The sequence below is a fragment of the Pseudophryne corroboree genome, chromosome 3, assembly GCF_028390025.1.
Source record: "Pseudophryne corroboree isolate aPseCor3 chromosome 3, aPseCor3.hap2, whole genome shotgun sequence".
In the NCBI taxonomy this organism is placed as follows: Eukaryota; Metazoa; Chordata; class Amphibia; order Anura; family Myobatrachidae; genus Pseudophryne; species Pseudophryne corroboree.
In genome coordinates, this window is record NC_086446.1 from 579,494,036 (window position 1) to 579,506,261 (window position 12,226).

Consider the following 12,226-nt stretch of genomic DNA (forward strand, 5'->3'; position numbering starts at 1 on the left):
GGTGACAGTAGGTATGGAGACTGGCCTGCTCACAGCAGGTTATAGGATAAGACCGTCTTATTAGCTGATACAAGGTGAAGTCATCAAATATTTGGGGGAGATCCCTAGCATGGGGCACCCTCAGTTCTGACAATTTGTTGAATTATCTGTAAACTCGCTCAACAGGGTCTTTAATTATCACAAGGAGCTATTTTGAAAAATAATGGCAAACACTGTACAAAGCTGCATTACCCAGCATTGTTAACTTAGGGCATGATGCAAATCACGTCATCCAGCCATACAGACTGCCCACGTCACTCGGGAAGTGGGTAGCAGCAAGTAGCATGCCAGAGACTCTTAGTCTTCCCAAAAGTCCAGGGGAGCTAACCAAAATGTATCAGCCTCCTGCACATTTCAGAAGAGTAGTGTTCAAGCCTGATGACTGAGAAGGCTGTGATTTACAGGTAAGAGCCGAGACGTGTCATACTCATTCACATGTGTTCTGTAGATTTTGGGCATTAATGTCCTGGAAGTTAGGAAACAAGTGAAGGTGATCGTTATGTGAAGGTGATCGCTGCGCACCAGGAAGTTATAATTAGTATTGCCATTGCCATCTAAGGAAATGACCACCGGAAGCAATGATTGCAGTCACTCTTCATTAGAACTCTTCACTGTTGCAACCGGGGCTGTAGAGGTCTTTTTGTTATTGTGGCATGGTATGCTGACAGTCATAATGTCAGCATGAAAATGTAGACAATCATAGTAGGAAATTCAATTGGGCATGAGGTTTAGTGAGGTACCGATGGGTCCACCTTTATCTTGAGTTCTTTGCTGCGCCTATGCACACCATGGTTTATTAACATAAACACTTTGTCTATTGTTCTCAGCTGCAATACAATACAGAGAACAATACATCAGGAGATTAAGTCATTACAGCAGGGGATTAAGTCTGACTGCCCTGGCTCAGTTAATCCTATTAAAGGCCAAGATAAAGGTGGACCCATCTGTATAAAAACTTTACATACCTCACTCCTGATACCAGCATTTTCCAATTTCAAAAAAAATGGTTGCAGGGTTTTCGTCGTTGAAGACCCCACAGTGTGAGTACCTGTATTACAATTATAAAAAATTACTTGCTTGTCCGGTGGTCTCTATCTTTACACTGGGGAAGGGTTTGCTGGGAGTCCCAGGATCTGCTGGGAGGCGCAAGGGCTGCTGGGAGATGTAGTTCTCCCAGTGGCCTGCTCATGGGGTCACTTACACACACTCACACAACACTACATACTCACGCTACTGCAGAAGACAGGGCTCCAGACGTTGGATGCCGAAGACGCTGCCTCAGAAGGTGAGTAATTACAGACTAAATTAATTGGAAACTTCCAATTGATTAATAAGTCCTCAGGGGGGACGCTGCCGTGGTGCTACAGCAAGTCCCGGTGATCTTTTAATAAAATTAACAATTTTAAGAAAAAACATACTTGCTCTGGATGTGCATGAATAAAAGATGCAGGGATTTCTATAGAAATTACAGTGTCCCATTTTCTATCCTCTAATTGAATAACAAAATCCAGCGGCTGCAGGAAAAAAAACCTGCTATTCCTTTCACGCTCCTGACAGCTACAGGGGCTCCAGTGTGGCCTCGGTGTCCTGGCAGGCATGTGACTGTCCTCTCTGGGACAGACCTTTGATTCTATAGCGTTCTGCAATGTATTGTTCCCCAAAACCTAATCCCTAATCCTCTAGTGTCTAAACTCCTCTTTCTGGCAGCCTAAACCTAATGTCCCCTCTAATCCTCCCGAATGCAGTCTAACCCTAACATCCCCCTAGTATCTAACGCTAATCTTTCCGCAGGCAGCCTAAAGCGGGGTACACACGGAGAGATCAGTGCTTAAATTCTAAGCAATCTGACTAGATTGCGTAGAACTTAAGCACGGATCTTTCCAGGTGTATGCCCCAGAGCAATAGCGATGCGCAGTACTCTTGCCGGTGCTAGATTGGCCTGCATGCAGGCACAACCTAGCAAGTCACTGGATGACAGGGAGAGGGTGATACCAGGGAGCTGGTGACAGGAAGAGGGTGATACCAGGGAGCTGGTGACAGGATGAGGGTGATGCTAGGGAGAGGGTGACGGCAGTCGATGCCAACTGTGGGTGACTGAGAAGGTGACCCCAGGGAGATGGTGACAGAGGGTGATGCCAGTGAAAGGGTATTCAAAGCAATGGGGGAGCGGGATCTGCTGTTGGTGTTAAGCAGTAGGATAAACCTACCAGTTGAAAAAATGCCGTAGGTGAAGTTACTGGATCACCAATGAGTGTCCCTGATGGTGAAGAGGGAATATGAGTGGGGTTATTCTCTTTTCCAACCTGATCTATAACCAAACTAAAGGTAAATTGAATAACCAGTGTGAGACATATGCCAATTTTTTCACAGTTATACCTGTGGATAAGTATTCCACCTGTGGGTAAGCATGTAGTATCTAGGGATAGAAGCCCATAAGAGTGTAACCAACAAACTACACAGTCCTATACTATGATATGGTCATATAACACATAAGGCAATAAAGAGTTTGAACAGCACTTGTGTGTAAACACAAAGGTATAGCGTGTGGATAAGCAGCTGTACCTGTGGATAAACAGCTGTAATTGCACCTATGATATGATCATAACACATAAGGCAGTAAAGAGTTTAAACAGCACTTGTGTGTAAACACAGAGGTAATAGAATCACCGTGGTGAGCTAAAAAGCATTTATACAGTTACACCTGTGGATAAGCAGCTGTAATTACACCTATAGATAAGCGTGTACTGTCTGCAGACAGAAGCCTCAAAAAGGTAGAACAACCAGTGGGCTACAAGGTGTTATGAACTACACCTATGGTTAATTATGTATGATTACACCTGTAGATAAGCATATAATATCTGCAGACAGAGGCCCTCATAGTGTGACCACCGGGTTACACAATCCTGCTGTATGATGTGATCAAAACGGATAAGGCTGTTAGAAAGTTAAACAGCTTCTATTGCTGTTGTTGTGAAACTAACTTATAGGGTTCTAGGTTAGCCTCCTCTGATTATCTGGCTACCTATGAATAGTGTGCCCAGGCTGACACCCAAGCACGGTCCTACTGTGTTGGGTGAAATCTGCAAACCCTTGGCTCCTGCTGGTAGGTGCCGTTTTTCTCTCCTGGTCCCTGCAATGAATTACACATTGAGTGTGTGGTGTATGGCCAGCTCTGCTACCGCGAAGGAAAATGACATGAGAGACACCGGAGAATATGCCGGAGGAGACCCGCTGGTAGTGCAGCTATGTGGGCCCCATAGTGACTCACCCGTCCCTGCACAGATCAGCTGCTGTAGATGTGAGGAGATGTGCTGTGTGGCACCCACCGCTGCAACCGCCTGAAGCTTCGGGAAACATGTGATGTGTGTGGTGTATGGCCAGCTCTGCTACCGCGATGGAAACTGACGGGAGAAACACCGGAGGATATCTCTGAGCAGATCCTCTGATAGTGCAGCTGTGTGGGCCCCGTGGTAACTCACCCATCCCTGCACAGATCTGCCGCTGTGGATGTGAGGAGGTGTGCTGTGTGGGACCTGCCGCTGCTGCTGCCTGAAGCTCTGGGAAGATGCGTTTCGCCCGTGAAAAACTGGGCTTGCTCACTTCCTTGCTCACTGAATGCAGGCTCAATCTAGCACCGGCGATAGCGATGCGGCTATCGCTGGGGGGCATACACACGAGAGAGCGCTGCTTAAAATCTAAACAATCCAGTCAGATTGCTTAGATCAGTGGTTCTCAAACTCGGTCCTCAGGACCCCACACGGTTCACGTTTTCCATGTCACCCAGCAGGTGCACTGTGTATCACCAACTGTCACATTTTAAAAATCTACAGGTGACCTGCAAAACATGAACCGTGTGGGTTCCTGAGGACTGAGTTTGAGAACCTGTGGCTTAGATTTTAAGATGGGATCTCTACGTGTGTACCACCTTAACTCTAATTTTCCTGCATGCAGCCTAGCTCTAATAATCCTGCCACATTCTAAACCTAATTTCAACAGTCTGACACTGTAGACATTTCATATGTGGGCATTCTGAGAATGTTGACATGTTGTATGTTGACATTTTAACAATATCAACATCGTAAATGTTAGCCTACTGACTTAATTGCAGTTGTGCATGTAACTGTTTGCTGAGAACATGGTGTTGGGCAATCAGGGCTGGCGACAGGGAGGGGGTCAAAGGGGACAACTGTACCAGGCCCCAAGGATCAGAGGGGCCCACGGTATGTGCTGATAAGTGCCCTACAGGGATGTAAGCCATCTTGTCAAAATAGGGCAGTGAGCTGGAGGCGGTGTGGCTGCAGCCTCAGAGTGACAGGAGCCTCTCTCACACAGTCACTGTGTGCCCGCTCTTCCAGGTCCTGCTCTATTGCAGGCAGTTACGGGACATGGCAGCAGCTCCGCTGGCTAGGATTCCTGTTCCCCGTACCGGCCTCCTCTGGTGTGGTCTGCTGTGCGGTGCACGGTTCTGGGAAGCACAGCACAGGTGAGTCTCTCTACCGGATAAGAGGGGATTGGTGAGAGGATACAGGGCTTTGGATGACTTTAGGGAGCCGGGAATGCAGCATGGAGTCATTGGGGAGAGACAGGCTGTGGGGTGTGTGGGAGGAAGGAGAGACGGAGGTGCATTAGAGATATATATAATACACAATTTGTCATATAGCACAAATTCCGTTGCGTTTTAATATATATAATCTGAGGGTGCAGAAGAGATATCACTGTACGGGCCTCCAAGATTTCTGTTGCCGGCCCTGTGGACAATGCAGTCTTCCTTCACTGCTTATAGCCATTTTGTATGTGCTCTTTGCACCACATTGGCAGGATAAATGAATGCGTTATGCATATTATAATCTGGTTTGTGGATTTCTTGTCAAACCATTTTTGTTACAATGGTCTTCTAGAACCACAACTTGAATTGTGCAGTCACTTCCTCAGCAGTTGCGCAACTGTTTTGCCTTGCAGTTTTATTAAATGTTTATTATAGAAATTTTAGGGATCACGGCTTCCACCCACTCAGAGCTGTAACTAGGAGTGTTTTGTAGCCATCAGCCGCCACAGTCATTGTTCCAGTGGCATCTGTATCTGGTTTACAGGGTGCCAGGAACTGGAGCCTGGAGAGCCACCCAGCATGTCCATAGGACGCTTTGGGCACTCAGGTTCTACCTTGGCCAGAACGCATTATCGCCCTGCTACGGCCTTGCGCACATTGTTGCCCAATGCTTACTGTTTTTCTCTCTAAGCTGATGTCTTCTTAGACACGGTTGGTCAGGATATATTGCTGCATTCAGTAATTTTCTCCCCAGGCAATTTGATGTTGGTTTGGTTTTGATCAATCCGTTTTGACTTTAATGGTAATTTCTGCACTTGTAATAAAAGAACACAAAGTAATACAATGAATACTTGCATTGAATGTCTGAAAAAAATAATTTCTCTAACGTCCTAGAGGATGCTGCGGACTCCGTAAGGACCATGGGGATAGACGGGCTCCGCAGGAGACATGGGCACTTTAAGAAAGACTTTGACTCTGGGTGTGCACTGGAGACTGGGTGCATTTCAGGAGCTCTCCTGAGTTTCCTGTAAGAAAGCATTTTTGTTAGGTTTTTTATTTTCAGGGAGCCTGCTGGCAACAGACTCCCTGCATCGAGGGACTGAGGAGAGAGAAACAGACCCACTTCTCTGAGTTCAGGGCTCTGTTTCTTAGGCTACTGGACACCATTAGCTCCAGAGGGATCGGTACGCAGGTCTCACCCTCGCCGTCCGTCCCAGAGCCGCGCCGCCGTCCTCCTCGCAGAGCCGGAAGAAAGAAGCCGGGTGAGTATGTGAGGAAAAGACCCATCTGAGGCGGCAGAAGACACTTGGATCTTCACTGAGGTAACGCATAGCACTGCAGCTGTGCGCCATTGCTCCCCTTCACCTCGCACACTTCGGTCACTGTAAGGGTGCAGGGCGCAGGGGGGGGGGGGGGGGGGCGCCCTGGGCAGCAATATAAACCTCTCTTATGGCACAGATGTATATATACATGTACAGCTGGGCACTGTACATGTATAAAAAGAGCCCCCGCCATGTATTGAAAAAATTGAGCGGGACAGAAACCCGCCGCCAAGGGGGTGGGGCTTCTCCCTCAGCACTCACCAGCGCCATTTTTCTCCACAGCACCGCTGAGAGGAAGCTCCCCGGACTCTCCCCTGCTTGACACACGGTGACAGAGGGTTTTAAAGTAGAGGGGGGGCACATAATTGGCGCAGATACATAAAACAGCGCTGCTGGGTAAACATTAATTTACGGTGTTATTCCTGGGTCATATAGCGCTGGGGTGTGTGCTGGCATACTCTCTCTCTGTCTCTCCAAAGGGCCTGGTGGGGAACCTGTCTTCAGAAAAGAGCTTCCCTGTGTATGTGTGGTGTGTCGGTACGTGTGTGTCGACATGTCTGAGGTTGAGGGCTCACCTAAGGAGGAGGGGGAGTTTATGAATGTTAGGTCTCCGTCGGCGGTGCCGACGCCGGACTGGATGGATATGTGGAATGTTTTAAGTGCAAATGTTAATTTATTGCACAAAAGGCTAGACAAAGCCGAAGCTGGGGCACAGTCAGGGAGTCAACCCATGCCTGTCCCTATGTCGCCGGGACCTTCGGGGTCTCAGAAGCGCCCACTATCCCAAATAGTTGACGCAGATACCGACACGGATTCAGACTCCAGTGTCGATTACGATGATACAAAATTACAGCCAAAGGTGGCTAAAGGTATTCGATATATGATTATCGCAATAAAAGATGTGTTGCATATCACTGAGGAACCCCCTGTCCCTGACACGAGGGTACACATGTATAAAGGAAAGAAACCTGAGGTCTCCTTTCCCTCCTCACATGAGCTGAACGAAGTATGTGAAAAAGCGTGGGAAACTCCAGACAAAAACTGCAGATTCCCAAAAGGATCCTAACAGCGTATCCTTTCCCGTCGCAGGACAGGATACGGTGGGAATCCTCCCCTAGGGTGGACAAAGATACGGCTACCCTCAAGCAGGAGGTTACCCTGAAGTCCATTTACACACATTCTGGTACGTTACTCAGACCGGCTATTGCGTCGGCCTGGGTTTGTAGTGCTGTAGCAGCATGGACAGATTCCTTATCAACGGATATTGAGACTCTTGATAAGGACACCATTTTATTGACCCTAGGGCATATAAAAGATGCGGTCTTGTATATGAGGGATGCTCAAAGAAACATTAGTTTACTGGGTTCCAGGATAAACGCTATGTCTATTTCTGCTAGGCGTGTCTTATGGACCCGACAGTGGACTGGTGATGCCGACTCCAAGAGACATATGGAGTGATAAAGCTGATTGTATACCTTAGAACACAAGCTATTTACTAATATCATGAAGCCGTAATGGCCGCTGTCCCTCGTGCACGTGCTACGCACTTCGTACGCTATTTGCGTACAAAGACCTCGCACGTGGTACGCAAGTTACGTACACGCTGCGCTGTGAGTACGGAATACACACAGCGAGCGTACACACAGATAATAACCTTTTAAACCTTACACAGAGTATGCTTATACTGTAATTCTTAGTGTTGAGATACTGCAATGATATAATACTGTTTAACCTTGGTCTGTAAGCTAGCTGTTTGAGCGATTGAGATGCTCAGCAACCCTTAATAACAAATGGTGAAACACACTCCTTACTAAGGTTCCAACACCTTTACTAACAATATTTAGCTAAGTAAAAAGGGAAAAAAACAGTTAACAGTTCATACACTACAGGCTAACATTAATATCTAACAGAATAACTAAACAGAAATATACACAATAGCGAACGATCGCAAACACAAATACATCGGCTAAGAATGAATGGCTAACATTAAAACGGGTAACAAAGTGGCCACAGAGAAACATACCATACGGGGAACACTCGCTAGCGCAACCGGATCCAGTCCTCCAATTATCAGAGATAAATGTTGAAGAGAGAGAGTACTGGCCGGTCTGGGAACAGTGACCCTTATATACACAACATACAGTGTACTACAAAGGGCCCTACAATCTTATTGTTCATTGGACACAGGAATGTCTCCTCGCATTATAACAAAAGGTCATAGGTTAGTTTGAACAGGTGGGCTGTGACTATATCAAACTGCTCAGGTGGGAGGGAATCACAGAATTCCCGCCGCATGGATAATGAACCGCAAATATAGTAAATGTCCAGAAACTACTAATAGACATAACTATACGCAGGAGCGATTAATCTTTACCTAACCAGCACCGGATTGTTCCTAATAAAATGTTCTTTAGTTAGGTACCAAACACCAATGCTCAAACCCTGTCTGACCCTTCGTATCATGCAAAGAGGGATTCCTCTGTCCAGCGACCAGTTACATTAAACAAACTTACAGTCATTATTAAGGGGAACATTATCTATAAAACATACTATTTGGTTTTATTATTTAACGATTGAGTCGCCCGCTAGACGCACACAAACTCTACCGTAAATGCACATACCACGCGCTCGAGCGCATGGCCGAGGAGGCGCCATCACGCAGCTGCGAGTATCCGCACGCACGGGAGAGAATGTGCACGTGCAGCGGGCAAGCGCATGAGGTGAATATATGGCAACGTGTAGCATGATATTTTTCCGACTTTGACAGTCCACCCTTTGGCAGTCATCAATAACTGCCACTTCCTAAAACAGTTCAAAAAAAGAAAAATATATGTCATAATGTAAATACCATTTTATGATTGGGTAAAGGGAGGAGAGGAGCAGGTGGGACAAAAGTATGACCTAGTGAGATAGTAGAAGCATGTGTGTATGAATCCATGTTTGAGGGGTCATGTATCATCGTGCCGTACGTGTTTTAAATCAAGCTTCGAGGTATTGCGAAGTATAAATTTGAATCTTTCTTATCCCGTATTACGGGTCTGTGGATGGGCTGTCAAACTTTACCGAGCTCTTTTCGGCTTTTGGTTGCAACAAATGGGGGAGCACATTTAGTTGATGATACATGAATGGGGGGATATGTGAGTGCTGATATCTGTATCTATATTCCCTATCGACTATGTGTGTCATTACCTTAAGGTTGTAGAGGTGAAGATAAGAAGCAATTATTATAAATGCAGTCGTAAACTATGTGAGTTTAATATGCATTCGATGATTGAGGTCTTGTCTGAAGTCTTGTCTTGATGTACATGTTGTCTGATGTCTCTCGGTGCTTTTGCTATAAATAACGAGCAAAAGTTGTTCCATTGTCCATAAAGTTACAGTCTCTAAAGTATTGGGCTATCGTAAAAGTTAAAGTCACTAGGGAAATTGGGGCTTGTAGCATAGTTCATCAATGGTCTGTATAAAAGAGGTTGTCAAATTCTTCTTCCAAGCGGATGTCTTTGTACCTTGGAGGAAAACAAAGGAGAAACGGGTGAACGAAACGGACCATGGAATCGCATTTTCATCACAACATTGTCTCTATCGTTGGGTCATAAATCAAATTAGTTGTTGTTATTACAGTGTCCTCGCTCCTTAAACTCATCACCCTGGTATTGCTTTTACTCTTCGTTAAAACCCGAACGCATCTAAATATCAGGCCAACCAATATGACGACTCCCAGAATACACAAAAGAAATTTCCCTACATCCATAATAATACCTTGGGCCCATTCTCCTAAGTCCGAGAACCAATTTCGTGGGTTCAACCATGACACCCAACTGGTCAGCTCATTACCCACGGCAGCGAGTGTGAGATTGTGTTTCCTTCGAAACTCCCACTTTAATTGTAGAATGTCATCCATCTTTTGGTCTATGACCTCGGCTGGGTCCTCCGTGCTGTTTGTAATGTACGTGCAGCACTTTATTCCATATTGAGTTGCTAGGGTAACACAATACCCGCCTGTCACAGCTGTGAGGTAATTAAGAATCATCCTATACTGAACCAGTTCTGTTTTGTAGGCTTGTAACTCTTTCCCAGTGTACCTGAATGTGTCGTCATACATTTCGGTGATATTGTCTAATAAATTTGCAAGCGCAGATATATATTTATAATTTATCACTCCTCTGGCGGTACGAGTGATATCTAACGCGAGTAGGAATTGAATCCCGGTGGATTCATGGATCAGATCAGAGGCTGAATGCTCTGTCCTCTCTATCAGGTGCCTTTTAACGACGTGCTCGTAATGAGTGTGAGTATAAGGAGCTTGGGCACTGCGGTGAATATCTTTCATTTTGTTATGGGATACAGTCATTACTTCAGGCAGTACTTTTCCAATATAGCACAATCCCTCTGAGTTTGGGGCAAGCCACTTATACGTCTTCCTCCCGCATATGAAATATGCATCATCGGGGAGAACATATGGGACGGAGTATGACATTACCATGTTACAAATTTTCCATGTGAAATCTCCTAACCCTAATTCTCCCATCTGTTTAGTACACGTATCAGGTTGTATGATATGTGCACAGTATCCTGGTGATACTTCTCCAACTCGCATAGTCCTACTTCCTAGAGTGTACCTATACCGGAAAAATCTTCCATGGTCGGCTATCTGGCGTATAAGTTCTGTGTCTATGGGCATTCTGTCGGCTCTGTATGAAAAGGTCATGGTTTGATTACTCCATGACACTTCCCAATTTCCCGGCTTTCGGGGATTGGAAATGTTAAAGCACACTAAGGACCTATCCACATGATATTGGTGGAGCTTCAAACTAGGAGGACTAGAGATATTAAACCTCTTGTCCACCGGCCTCCCACCACTTAGCTCAAGTACCTCTCCTACAGTTAAAGGGAATGGTACTAGTCCTGATTTGCTATCACCTTGAGGTACTTGAGAGCATACCCAACAGTCTGTCTGGTTTAACACTTTACCCACTAAGGAGTGATAGTCACTCAATGGATGCCGGTCCATGTGGACATTAAAACTGGACTGACATTTCTTGATGCACCCATCCTCAACTATATTGTCACAATGCCTACAAATGCAGTTCTCTTCAGCTAACAATTTCTTCTATTGTCAATGCTTCCAGATCGTTTTCTGATACTCGCCTTTGCTCGGAGATTATGTTGCTCTTGGAAATTTACGCCTGCATCCTGGTCATCAGAACCCATTCCTGATCCTCTCTCGACCTCCATGGTACTCTCACCGAAACAGACTGCTCTGGTCAACATCATGGTCAACAGGAAAATCCGGATCACAGTCTCTTGGGGCAAGTCCATCTTAGAGGAGTAAAAGGAGAAAAATAAGAAGGGGGAAAGGGAATAGGAGGGAGGTGGGAACTGGAGAAAATACCAAATGGGAAAAAGAAATCTGGCTCGACAAGCTTCCGGTCTTATTATTCTCAGCGCTCAGGTGTCGTCTCAATCCTCCCTGAACAGACACTCTAGTGATACAACCTCTACCATCTGTTCTTTATCACGGGACCTCTCTGGGTCAGTGACCTTTTTACAATGAGACAAATGGACCCAAGTCTCTCTCTCGGCAACCTTCAATGCTGTTGTGCTGGTCAATACTAGAGGGCAGACATGCCCTCAGCAGTGTCCGCCAGTCTTTGTTGTTGGGTTCAGTGGAGTTACCCAGGTCCTTAATGAACCTCTGACATGCAGCTAAATCTTTTCTAGGATCAGGAAATTCAGACAAAATTGTTCTTAATTCTGCTCGGGACCAGGGACAGTGCATTGCAATATTCCAGATGGGTGTGACCCCATTTGTGTCGGTCTTCCCATTGGGGACCGCTATCACTCTAACAGGATTAATATTAATTACTTCACTCTGGGTTGATTCTACAGTGGGTGGTGCAACAGTTTCAGCATATTGTACAGTGCCGTACTTACCTCTAGATACAACCTCACCTGTCCCTGAACTATGTGCCTTTGATACCACTCTTACTGGTTGGGCGATGCCCACTGAAGCATCGTTTATGGTGGCCGCTAGAGAGAGAGCTGAAATCGTAGTGGGCTCATCTCCCTGGTTGTATTCCTGGGGGAAGTTTAAAATGGGATACAACTTGCATGGGTTAGCGTTAGTATCAACATTTGCATTAACTTTCATTTTATTCTTATCATTACTACATTGGTTAAGTGCACCCTTATCGTACACCCGCATGTCATTCTCTGCAGCCACTTTTTCCCCTACTATATACGGTGGTGGTGCCGTTGCTATCAGACTCCTACCAGGATTTGAATTTGCTTTCTGAGCTAATTCCTGTTGTATTTCACT

At 45.8% G+C, this 12,226-nt stretch overlaps 1 protein-coding gene across 2 annotated transcripts in view; it reads left to right on the plus strand.

The window, feature by feature from the left end:
- Nucleotides 1–12,226, plus strand: part of LOC135056348 (transmembrane protein 150A-like) — a 333,474-nt gene that overhangs the window by 252,120 nt on the left and 69,128 nt on the right. The gene's annotated exons all lie outside the window — the stretch shown is intronic.